This window comes from Amblyomma americanum, chromosome 1 (genome assembly GCF_052857255.1).
Source record: "Amblyomma americanum isolate KBUSLIRL-KWMA chromosome 1, ASM5285725v1, whole genome shotgun sequence".
NCBI classification, from domain to species: domain Eukaryota; kingdom Metazoa; phylum Arthropoda; class Arachnida; order Ixodida; family Ixodidae; genus Amblyomma; species Amblyomma americanum.
The window spans coordinates 64,142,025-64,154,101 of NC_135497.1; the positions used below are offsets into that span (position 1 = coordinate 64,142,025).

General features: G+C 48.1%; 1 long non-coding RNA gene across 4 annotated transcripts; it reads right to left on the minus strand.

The window, feature by feature from the left end:
* Positions 1-1,384: 1,384 nt before the first annotated feature.
* LOC144112897 (uncharacterized) lies at positions 1,385-5,515 on the minus strand. 4 transcript variants are annotated; one of them, XR_013310525.1, is made up of 3 exons: positions 5,445-5,515; positions 4,921-5,042; positions 1,385-2,214 (listed from the first exon to the last, which is right to left on the minus strand). It is a non-coding gene; the product is annotated as an uncharacterized LOC144112897 (long non-coding RNA). The 4 variants fall into 4 exon arrangements; XR_013310527.1 differs by having other exon boundaries at positions 4,909-5,042; XR_013310526.1 differs by having other exon boundaries at positions 4,890-5,042.
* Positions 5,516-12,077: the final 6,562 nt, after the last annotated feature.

Sequence of the window (12,077 nt, forward strand, 5' to 3'; positions counted from 1 at the left end):
AGATGCTGGAAGTGGTAAGGGAATATGTCTACTTAGGGCAGGCAGAAACTGTTGACCTGGATCATGAGAGGGATATAACTAGAAGGATAAGAAGGGTGGAGCGCATATGGGAGGTTCTCTCAGATCATGAATAGCAGTTTACCAATATCCCTCAACAGAAAAGTGTACAACAGCTGTATCTTGCCGGTGCTCGCCTACAGGGCAGAAACGCGGAGGCTAACGAAAAGGGTTCAGCTTAAGTTAAGGACCACGCAGCGAGCCATGGAAAGAAAAATGTTAAGTGTAACATTATGAGACCTGAAGCGGGCAGAGTGGGCGAGGGAACAAACACGGGTTAATGACATCCTAGTCGAAATCAAGAGGAAGAAATGGGCTTGGGCAGGGCATGTAATGCGAAGGCAAGATAACCGTTGGTCCTTAAGGGTAACGGAGTGGATTCCAAGAGAAGGCAAGCGTAGCAGGGGACGGCAGAAAGTTAGGTGGGCGGATGAGATTAGGAAGTTTACGGGGATACGGTGGCTGCAGCTGGCAAAGGACAGGGTTAATGGGAGAGACATGGGAGAGGCCTTTGCCCTGCAGTTGGCGCAGTCATGCTGATGATGATAATGATGAAGATAGCGTGCTCATATATTTTTGTCGGCATTCTTGGTGATATGAAAGCCCCAGTTTTACCTCTTGCCTTTGCAAAGAACACTGTAACACTGTGTTTTCAAGGGCAGGGCAGCAGCCATGTTTCTTGCATTTGCTACAGTGCATTGCCAAATGGGCATACTCCCACACGGTAGGCGAATCTCTGCCTGTATTCCAATTTGTGTCCCTTTTGAAAACATCCCTTTCAGCGAAACCTAATTGGCCAAAATGCCAGAAGCAGATGTGCATCTACTTCCGCCATTTGGGGCAGTCAGGTGTCACCGAATGAAATTTTGAAAAAAGACAATGCGCAAAACTAACAACACAGGAGAAAGACAGACGAAACAAGTGCAACTCTGCAACTGTGTATTCACTTGAAAACGAGTGAATAGATCAGCAAAAAGGCAAGACCAGGCTTCAACAAGCTCGCTATCCTACTCTGCTCAATTGCCAAAGTGTTACTGAAAAAGGTTAAAAAAGAAAAGTGTAATAACTGTGCAAAAAACGATGTTGCCAAACAGAAAACTAAACCTGTGATAATTCCTTATATTCATAAGATGGCACACAATCTGAAACATGTTGAGGCAAAGTTTAAAGTTCGTGTAGTTTTTCCACCCCCAAGAAGCTGTTCTCCTTGTGTGGCAAAATGGATTCAAACAAACCGAAACAAGCAGAATGCCAGAAAAAGCATGTGACGCCATTTGTGAAATGTGCAGTGGGCGTAGTTTATCAGATCCCATTGACGTGTGGGAAATCTTACATTGACCAAACGGGCTGATGTATTAATGATAGCCTTGCTGACCATAATCACGCATTAAAGAACGGCACGGGTTCTTTCTTACCACATTACTTTAAATCCTGCAATGAAAAAGAAAAAAAAATGCCAGGCGAAGCTGAAGAAAACAAAAATCTTAAGCAGGGGCAAAGATACTACAGCCCGTGAACTTATAGAGGCGTTCCACATCAACAAAGGCGAAGAAAAGAAAGTGTGTTTTTAGATATGTGCTGAGCCACATTTTTTTCTATAGCCATTTGTTACCTTTTTGTTTCTACTTGTGCGCATGTGTGGGTCCCTCTCTGCTCTTGCCTTTTTGTCTATATATTCACTTGCTTCAATAGGTGAATAAACAGTTGCACTTGTTTCGTCTGTCTTCCCCCAGCATTGTCTGTTTTGCACGTCTGTTTTCAAAACCATGCACCAACTTAGCCCTACAGAGAGTATTACCAAATGGGATGTTTTTGAATGAGCCGCAAGTTGGAATAAAGGGCCTTGTTGATGGCCCTGAGGCGCATTGTGTTTGCTTATGTGTTTTTTTGTGAACTCCTTCAGCTCTTAATCTTTTGCTCAACCTTGGGTACACTTTGGCAAGGTTATGAGAGGAGGTCTAAAATTTGTGGCCGTTAGTTGATGAAACGAAAGACAAAGGTTGTACCAAAAGAGTCTGTTCATTCAAACATCTCTCAACATATTTGCCATTGATGTCAGTGTGTTTCTTGTGACAGGTTTATTTTTCCTAATATGCTTTGAAATTACTCCTTTGTAGCTTTTGCACTTCACTGTTCCGAGTGGCAGTGGTCTCATTTCTGGAAATAAACAGTGGTCCTAGATGAATCTTCATTCACAAAATGCTGTTGGAATTCAACAAATCAATAGGGGGGCCTGAGCCCATAGTGAAAATGGTACAGTATCCTTGTTCATTTTTGTTCTTTCAAGAATGCCGCCGTTGTCTTTGCACCATCTCCACATTTTTCTCATATTTATAGTCAGTATGTGTATTTGGAAAAGCACCATGAAGCAGTTATGCCTCTAGAACGACATAGGAATGCCACTCTAAGCTTGACAAGACAGAACATTCATGCAGCAAAATGTATTGCCAAAGTCCACAAAAATTTGGAGCTCCTCGCATAAATGGCACCAAAAACATAGGCTTACTCGTTACCTGCCTGCAGCTTTCTTGACGTGAGAAACATAATGCAGGTAAGGCATGGAACACACTCGATTCCTCTCTTCATTGCTCTTCAAATGCTGTGTGTGTGTGAGTAGTTCTCATTTCTCCTCCTTCCTTTCTTGCTTTTTCACTGTTTTTTTTTTTCACAGGGCTATACCCACCAACCAAATCTTTGCTTGCATGTTTTCTTGTTTGAAACGATGCATTAGACATTAGTATATATGGATCACCCCATACACATCAGAGTCACTAAATAATTTACAATCGAATTTTCTCTTGATGCTGTTTTGATTCCAGCGGCTAGGAGGTGGTTGTGATATCAAGGGTTGGTGTACGTCACATGCGGCATAAAATAAACTGCAATATAACTGCTCCTTCTTTGTTTTCATTAACTGCAATGCTAAAACAAGGCTGTCTCAAGAGCTAGAATGATTACAAATGAAGAAGCAGTGACCTATACTGACCTTTGATGTCATAGCCATTGTCTGGTTGTCTAAACCGAAACAGCATGAGAAAATAAATTGAATTTTAAATCACATAACAGTCGTAGCTAAATGCCATGCGGTGATCCATGCATTCTAATATCTTATGCTTCACTACAGAGAAGACAAGATGTAACTAAAATCGGGTGTCATTTTCAAAAGTGAGTAACAGTATGATATTCACTGTGGTCTCCCTTTATTATTGTTTAACCATGTTCACAATACATCAACCTTTTCATGCAGTGCAGATGATAGTAACTGCATGAAGCTTATCTATTTAATAAGGTACACTACTTGTGCAATGTATGAAAGAACTCGGACCGGCACCTACAAAATGTGCCAACTTTCTTCTGTCATGAGCATGTTTGCAATTCGTAAAGGTGAGAGAAAGCTAAGCTAGCAGCACAAGCGGCCACTTCAGCAAGAATGAAACAATTAATGACCTCACTGACACCACGCCTGGCCTCATCTTTTTTTGAGATGCATATAATTTCGTATATGTAGAATTGCAAGGGAAATTAGCAGAGCTCAAAACGGGACGAAGCCTTTGCAAGTTTGTCCAGCGTTACACTATGTGTATGACCCTTTAATTTTTGAGAACTGGAAGTGATTTCCTCACTAAATTCCCTTGAGATGATAAATTCATGCATTTACATTTCGAGCACTCTATCTCGAGTCAACATACACTGAAGTTGGGTGCAACACTAATGAGGTGTATAATTCAGTGTTTGGCGTTCAGAAGCTTTGTACACCACAGCTCTCTGGAATATGAAATTGCACATATGAACATATGAAAGATCTGTTTTAAACTTTGTACACCACAGCTCTCTGGAATATGAAATTGCACATGTGAGCATATGAAAGATCTGTTTTTAGATGGACCAGCTTATTATTAGTCATTGTACAACCTCACTTACACAGCTTTACACTCGACATCTAAAAGCAATCTTTGTGCAACGCACAGTTATGAGCAGGTTTTATTGCTTTCTCAGTGCATAGCAATCGTGAACTTCATGTATAAGTAATTTTAAAGTGCTCTGAAAAATTTCAGCCCCCAAATGAATGCCGCATAACTACACACAACATAAGCTTCAGTTATCACTGGGCAACCAACTGACCTTACAGGGGAAGCCGCCACAGTGGCTCACTGGTTATGGTGCTCGGCTGCTGACCCGAAAGACGTGGGTTCGATCTTGGCCACGGCGGTCGCATTTTGATGGAGGCAAAATATGCTAGAGACCCGTGTACTGTGTGATGTCAGTACACATAAAGGAACCCCAGGTATTCAAAATTATCTGGAGCCCTCTATTACAGCACCCCTCATAGCTAAAGTCGGTTTGGGATGTTAAACCCCACAAATCAAGCAAAACTTAAAAGAACACTGAGGATAAATTAAAGTTGACCTGCTTTTCGATAGACTATGATATTCTAATGTCAAAGGAACTGCTGTCACCAAAAACTGAGCTTTAATAAGACGGAAAACACCAAAAGGTGAACTACAGGTGTTGTCATCACCAGCTGATTTTGCAAGTAAACTGTGTGCGTAGGCACCAAATTTTGGGCATGGATTGCAAAGGCTATGTTACACTGCCATTCACTTCAAAATGGTGGTAACCCGACCTTCTCGGTTCGGATATCATGAGTTTGACTCATGGAGCAGGGAAACTTTTAAATTCAAATTTCTCAGCCATAATTAGCATTTGCCGGAGAAACTTCAGCACATCCAAAAAAAGCCAGAAAATGCCAGGAGGTTCTAAAACATTTGCATGATTGAACAAGACGAAAATAGCCCAAGTTGTGGCAAATTTCTAAGCAAAAACAGCATTACCTAGAATATTTACCAGTACCATTTACAGTACCTTCTTCTTCACAACTTCCTCAGTTCCCCTCTAAGAAGAAAGTCCACAGGGTAAACTGTTCTGTGGTCGTGGAAGAAGGGCGCAGCCATTGAAAGACCCCACTTCTCGCAAGAATTTCTGGACTGCTTCAAAAAAAGTGAAAAAACACATTTTCAGACGAGAGCATTGGATCAAATGGGCATTACCTTGAAGGAGATTAAATATGGGGCACCGCAAAATAATTACACAATTTTTTGATACAAAATCTCCCCTCATAAAACAAGATGTTTGGCTAATTTCAGCCATACATTTGTTCACAGTATGAATGACGATTTTGAGACATAGGTGAGAGGATGCACAACAAAGGATGCATTAAAAAAAACGGTTACCTCCACATGATGTGGCCCACAAAATCGTAATTTGCGGATACATTGAATTAAGCTTGCCCAAGCGGCACTCTTTTACGCCATGTATTCTAGCAGTCTCTTAAGCACTAAAAAAAATGGATACATCCACATGATGTGGCCCACAAAATTATAATTTACACATGCCTTGAATTAAGCTTGTCCAAGCGGCACTCTTTTACGCCATGTATTCATGCAGTCTCTTGCGCCCTAAAAAAAAAACGGATACATCCACATGATGTGGCCCACAAAATCATAATTTACACATGCCTTGAATTAAGCTTGTCCAAGCGGCACTCTTTTACGCCATGTATTCATGCAGTCTCTTACGCACTAAAAAAAAAGATACATCCACATGATGTGGCCCACAAAATCATAATTTACACATGCCTTGAATTAAGCTTGTCCAAGCGGCACTCTTTTACGCCATGTATTCATGCAGTCTCTTACGCACTAAAAAAAAAAGGATACATCCACATGATGTGGCCCACAAAATCATAATTTACACATGCCTTGAATTAACCTTGTCCAAGCGGCACTCTTTTACGCCATGTATTCATGCAGTCTCTAACGCACTAAAAAAAAAGATACATCCACATGATGTGGCCCACAAAATCATAATTTACACATGCCTTGAATTAAGCTTGTCCAAGCGGCACTCTTTTATGCCATGTATTCATGAAGTCTCTTACGCACTGAAAAAAAAATGGATACATCCACATGATGTGGCCCACAAAATCATAATTTACACATGCCTTGAATTAAGCTTGTCCAAGCGGCACTCTTTTACGCCATGTATTCATGCAGTCTCTTACGCACTAAGAAAAAAAGGATACATCCACATGATGTGGCCCACAAAATCATAATTTACACATGCCTTGAATTAACCTTGTCCAAGCGGCACTCTTAATTACACCATGTATTTACGCAGTCTCCGTGGTGCAAAATGCTGTTCATTCAGGTGAGTTCCTCAACTATAACAACTGCTATACAATGTTGAGCAAGTGGAAAAATAAATGTGAGGGTAAACTGTTACACTTTAAATATAAAAGGAATGTTGTTTTATTTTCCTGCATTTCAGAACTTTTCCGCAATGAAAAGAAAAGGCAACAGCTGCGATGTCCTTGTGACAGCACAGTTGTCCCACATAAATTACCTGCATTAAACTTATCCCATACTACCCATACGGCAGACATCGTTGCTTCACCGCCTCACCGGCGTTCAAATAAATTGCCTGCGTTATCGATGAAAACAATGAAAGCGAAGAAAATACCCATCTTGAATTAAGCTTTTGTAAACGGCACTCTGATAGTCACCGCAAGCGGCAGACATCGTTGCTGTCATTGAAAAGCACGAAAACCCAAAGGCGGCAGGGCGCCGCCATTTGCAATTACCGGCGTCGCGTCTATTTTCCACACTTGCCATGGCAACAGCTGCTCCGCGTGCGCGTTGGCAACCATGGCATGTACATAGTTGTCATGGCAAACAGCTGCTCCTCGCGCGCGTTGGCGTGGGCAACATTGAGCTTGTATGCAGCGGCTGGCAAACGGAAACACGGTCGAGTATGCCGTGTTGTATCTGCCACAATATGTTCTGGGTGGACAGTCCAGCCCGGAAACCAATCATGGTGGGGGGAAGGAGGTCCTCCTTGTCTACGTGGGTGTGAAGTCCGTGTAGAATGATGTGCTCCATAACCTTCCCCAGGCAAGACGTGAGCGAGATGGGCCGGAGGTTTCCTAGCTCGAGTCGTTTGCCTGGTTTGGGTATGAAGATTACCTTGGCATGCTTCCAGCAGTCCGGAAGGCGACCTTCATGCCAATTGTGGTTGAAAAGGTCCGGAAGAGCTTCGACTGAATGGTCGTCGAGGTTGCGTAGCATCTTGTTGGTGATGCGGTCGTCGTCGCCGGCGGCCCTGGTGGTGGTTCAGGGCGGCGCGGACTTCCGACGCCATGATGTCTCTTTCCATGTCTGGGTTCTTAGATCCTGTGTATTGCGAGGGGATGGGATGGGTATGTCTGTGGAGATGTTGATGTATTTGTCTTTCAAGGTAACGAGGAGTTCCTCGTTGGTGCCTTGAAACGCGTGTATAGCGCGGTTTAGATTCTTGTGGGATGCAGACTTGGTGTGTATTGGATCAAGCAAGTGCTTGAGCAGAAACCAAGTGTTCTTGCATCCCAACTGCCCGTTGCGGCGGTCGCAAGTCTGGTGCCATTGCTCATGACTGAGTTTGGCAGAGTAGGCTTCGATCTCTCGTTCGAGGCGAGCGAGGCGAAGCTTGAGAGGACGGTTGTGTTTGCGTCTGAGCCAGCGAGCGTGGAGGCTGCGCTGGGCCTCCCACATGCGCATGAGTTTGGCGTCGGGGGTGAGGCCATCCTCCTCTTGGGTGGCCATGCAGGTGGCCTTAGCGGAGTCGCGGAGCAGTCTCTCTATGTGACGAGGTCGTTTATGGGGTCCTGCGGACACTGAGCTCGCACGTACCGGAAAGCGTCCCAGTTGGTGTGTGCGACGGGGGCCCTTGCTGTCTGTGGAAGGTAGTGCTGAGAACATAATGATCGCTACCTATGTTCATACCGAAATTTTCCCAGCGCGCGTCTGGGATATTGCGGGCGAAAGTGAGGTCCGGACAGCTGTCTTGCGTGACGCTGTTGCCGAAACGGGTGGATCGTTCGGGGTCAAGGAGTAGCGTGGGGCCCAGAGTCTGGGCTGTCTCCCAAACCTTGGCTCCTTTGCGACCACAGGCTTTGCGGGGGTAGCCCCACTCGGCGTGCGGTGCGTTAAAGTCGCCCACTATAAGTTGCATCTCGTTTCGCGCGACTGCACAGGCCTTGCGGAGGAGAGTGGCTACTTAAGTGCTCTTGTCACTGGGGAGGATGTACACGTTTCAGATGTTGAGCGGGGATTGGGTTCGGCTGGTGGGAAGGACCTGCACGAAATTGTGCGTAACTTCGGCGTAGTAAAGGTCGAGCTGATTGGCTGTGAGGTTGCGGTGTACGAGGGTGGCGGTACTCGGGCAGAGATCCGGCGCCACCGGTTGGTTGTAGGTGACATAGCCGGTGAGATTGGTGTCAGTGTACGTTTCTTGGAACGCGATAATGTGGGGTGTGTATGGCTTAACCTGCAGGGTATGCTCCAAGGCCCTCCGCTTTGCCATGAAGCCCCTGAAGTTCCACTGCCATACCGTGATGGGCGCGCTAGCCGTCGCGTTTAGTGTAGGGTTCGGGGCGCTGCGGAGGCGCGATGGCGGTATTGATAATACCACCAGACCACGCGCGCGCGGCTGCACTCTCGGGCGCAGGACTCGGACCAGGCCACTGAGTGCACGGGGGGGGGAGGGGGGGGGGGTAGACCATTTGAGACAGATGGGGATGGTGTGAATATTGGCTGCCATGGCGGAACAGCCGTCAATGAGACGGTCAATAGTTGGGGTCAGCCGTTGGAGGGCGCCCTCTATTTTAGAGACACGAACGTCAAAGGCATCGAATTTGGCATCACTGTCGGAGGTGAAGGGTGGGGGAGCCTTGCGCTTAGTGCATTTGTGCTGGTCGGTGTCCATGTTGGAGTCATTGGTGTGATCGGGGTTGGGAACGCTAGCCATCTGCTGCGGCTGCGGTTTTTCGTGTGCCTGTGCCGACTCCAGGCTGTGAATTTTGGCATTGCCCTGTGCTAGCTGGAGCTGTATTTGTTTGACCATGCCTGCCAGTTCCTTTACCTGCGGGTTGGCCAGTTATTTGGCTTGGAGCTGGTGGAGGAGTCTTCCATCCGACTTGCTTGGCGGGCTTGCTCTCCGGCCTGGTCTGGGAGTTAGCCCGAGAATTCCGAGAGCGTGATGAGGAGCGGCTACGGCTCTTGTGGCTGCAGCTGCTGCTTCGCAGTGGCGCGAAAGAGTCACCTCTCGGGGGTCGTTGTTGGTTGCCGCGACCTCCGGACTGGCGGCCATGTGGCAAGGTTCCGGGTCAGTGTCAGTATCCGTGGATGATAGGAATGATTTGGGCCGGTTGGTGGCCACGAAACGGTATTTGCAGCTCCTGCTGCCAGTGGGATGTGGGCCTTTGCACACGAGGCACGTGGCTTGACAGGTGAGTGGTTGGCCTGCTGGTTGGGGCTCCTGTGGCCCAGCTTGCGACAGTTGAAACGCGCCCCTTGTAAAAGAACACCTCGAAGGTAAAGCCTTTTAGTACCGCATGTATCGGGGAAGATTGGTAGTAGCGAAAGTGACGACAAAGTGTCGTGTCTGGTCCATACGGCGCACAGCAACGATGGGGAGGTCGGTGTTGCGAGCCCGAAGCTAGGCGAGGATTTCAGCGTCGCTTTCATAGCTGTAGGCCCGGTACAGGATCCCCCGCACGGAATTGTCCGGGGCTGGGGCATAGGCGGCGACCGGTACTGCTGTGGTGTCGATGGTGATGGTTTGGACCTTGGCGTAAGACAGCACGGTCGGGCGTGCTGACTGACTGTGTTGTTAGTGGGGTGGATTCGGACCTGGTCGGCAGTGACTGCCAGGCGTTTGTCGACTTTGGCGGCTTCGCAGATGGCAACAGCCAGTCGTGCGGGGCCGACGGTGTGGAGGTTGAGTGTGCCCTGCGGGCGGGGGACTATCTTGAGGTCTTCCAAGGGCAGGCGGGGAAGCGGACGTTTCTTGGTCGGCGGTGGAGGGCGGCCGCGACGCCGCGGTTTCGGGATAGCAGGTGTCGAGGCTGTAGTCTGGGCTCCAGCAGGTTGTTGCTGAATCGGAGATGGTCTTCGGTATCGGCGTTGCATCTCGAACGCCGTCCATGTGCCGTCGGATAACTCCGCGACGGTAATGTGGGTGCCTTCCACAGTGTACGGCATAGTCGAGGCGTAGTTGGGCTCGGCGGGACGCGGCGTCGCCGCCGCAGCTGCTGGCGTGGCCAAACGAAATTGGTCGAAAATTCCGGAAATCTTGCCTACCTGGGTCTCAAAAACACAACACCGGGTCCGGAGCGGTAGTTGTACGTCCAGGGCAAAAAAAAAAAAGGTGAACGTAAGTGGCCCGGAACACGGAATTTGGCCGGAGAAATACGGAACGCATCTGAGGTGCGCCCGTTTGCTCCGAGCGCTCACGGCGATCCAAGGGCATTGGCGGTCTCCTCTGCCTCCTCGGGCGTAGAGCCCGACGGAAGTCGCTGAGTTAGGGAGTGAGGTAGGGTTTGATTGTAGGCAACTGCTACCGCTTCATGCGCTGTACATGCGGCGCCTACCCAAATGGCATCGTGGGCTTGCCCGTAATACTTAAGGAGGGTATTAGCGCGAGCTACGCGGCGAGGGATCTGATATTGGGGATGGGCGTTTCGAGGAAGGGGTTTCACAACGTGTGGTGTATGGATGCGTCAATCTATAGGGTTGACTGGTTAGCCAGTGTGTTGGTGCGAAGGGAGGAGAGTATATGGCGGCCAGTGGCGCTCGTGGCAAGTCTAAGGTACTGTGTCTCAAGGTGCGCGTCAACTAGTTCCTGAATGGTGTTATGCATGCCTAGTGCAAGGGGTTTGGCTGTACTAGTGCTACGAGGTAGGTTTAGGGCTGCCTTAGTCGCAAGGCGGATTCTGAACAGGTGTGGTGGAACCGCAGCTGTCTACGAGTGGTAGTGTGGAGCAGCGTCTGTTTTTTAGAAGAGGCCTAGAGACTCCGAGCGATTTGAACAATGGGCAAGGCGATGGCGTTCCGTGGACTCCCTGGCAGCGCTGCAGCACGCTGTCGTGTTTCGCTCTTGAAGGTGAAGCTTAAGAGTCTCAATTTTTTGTGATGTAAGTTCATTTTTCGCTACCATATCCATGCTTCTGTACAAAAAAGCTATTTCTCGGATAATAAATTCTCCGTCAACACTGCCTCAGTGTTCGACTTAAGAGCGTCTTGAAGCCGTGAACCGAGAGGCTTTGAGGACCATTACGTGCCTTCCACGCATCACACCGGTCATAGCTTTACAAGAGAATCGGAGCTCAATACCATTGATGAGCTGGTGCAGCAGCGAATGCATGCACTGAGAACTTATGCAACGTCACACTCCATTCTTCAGCCGCCAACGCTAGTTCTTCCCCCATGGAAGTTTGTTCAGCTCAGCGACAACAAGCCAACAGATAATCGCCGGCCAACATCTGCTCATTCGGCATCGTTGCTTCGCCAGAAATTTGAGGAACAAGATGCTTGCCTGCCTGAAGGATCCATTGTTGTCTACGTAGACGCAAGCATACAAGACTGCAAAGCAACAACAGCTATCTACTGCCCGTGCAGACGTGCCCTGAATCAAACCTCTTGGTTTCAGCTTACGGAACGCCCTTCGTCCTTTTGTGCTGAGCTCGATCGTTGCAGTTCAAGAAGCACTCTGCTCCGTGGCCGACATAATATGCTCCCTGCGGCCCGCGTTGTCATCCGCACTGACGCCCTTCAAGTTGTGCGGTTGCTACGACGTGTTAGCCGCTGTCCAACGATATGTCAGGACATCCACCGGCTCGCGGCACGCATCCTGCAGCCAGTACGTATTGAGTGGGTCCCACGGGATCTGCTGACCTATCAAAGCCAGGCATAATTAGCGACCCGCCTTGCGAATACAAACTCATCGCCGCCTCGGCTCCTTCATTTGGACAATTTTACCCTCCTTTCATCAAGAAAGGAACTCCTCCGGCGCCGCACACGTTCTCTCATCCCTCCGTGTGCTTTAACCCTCCCCCGCGGTCTTACCCGTGCAGAGGAGGTTGGGCTTAGGATGATCCGGGTCGGGGTTGCCCTCACACCAGCCATCACTCGGAAGTGGCCTTAGTA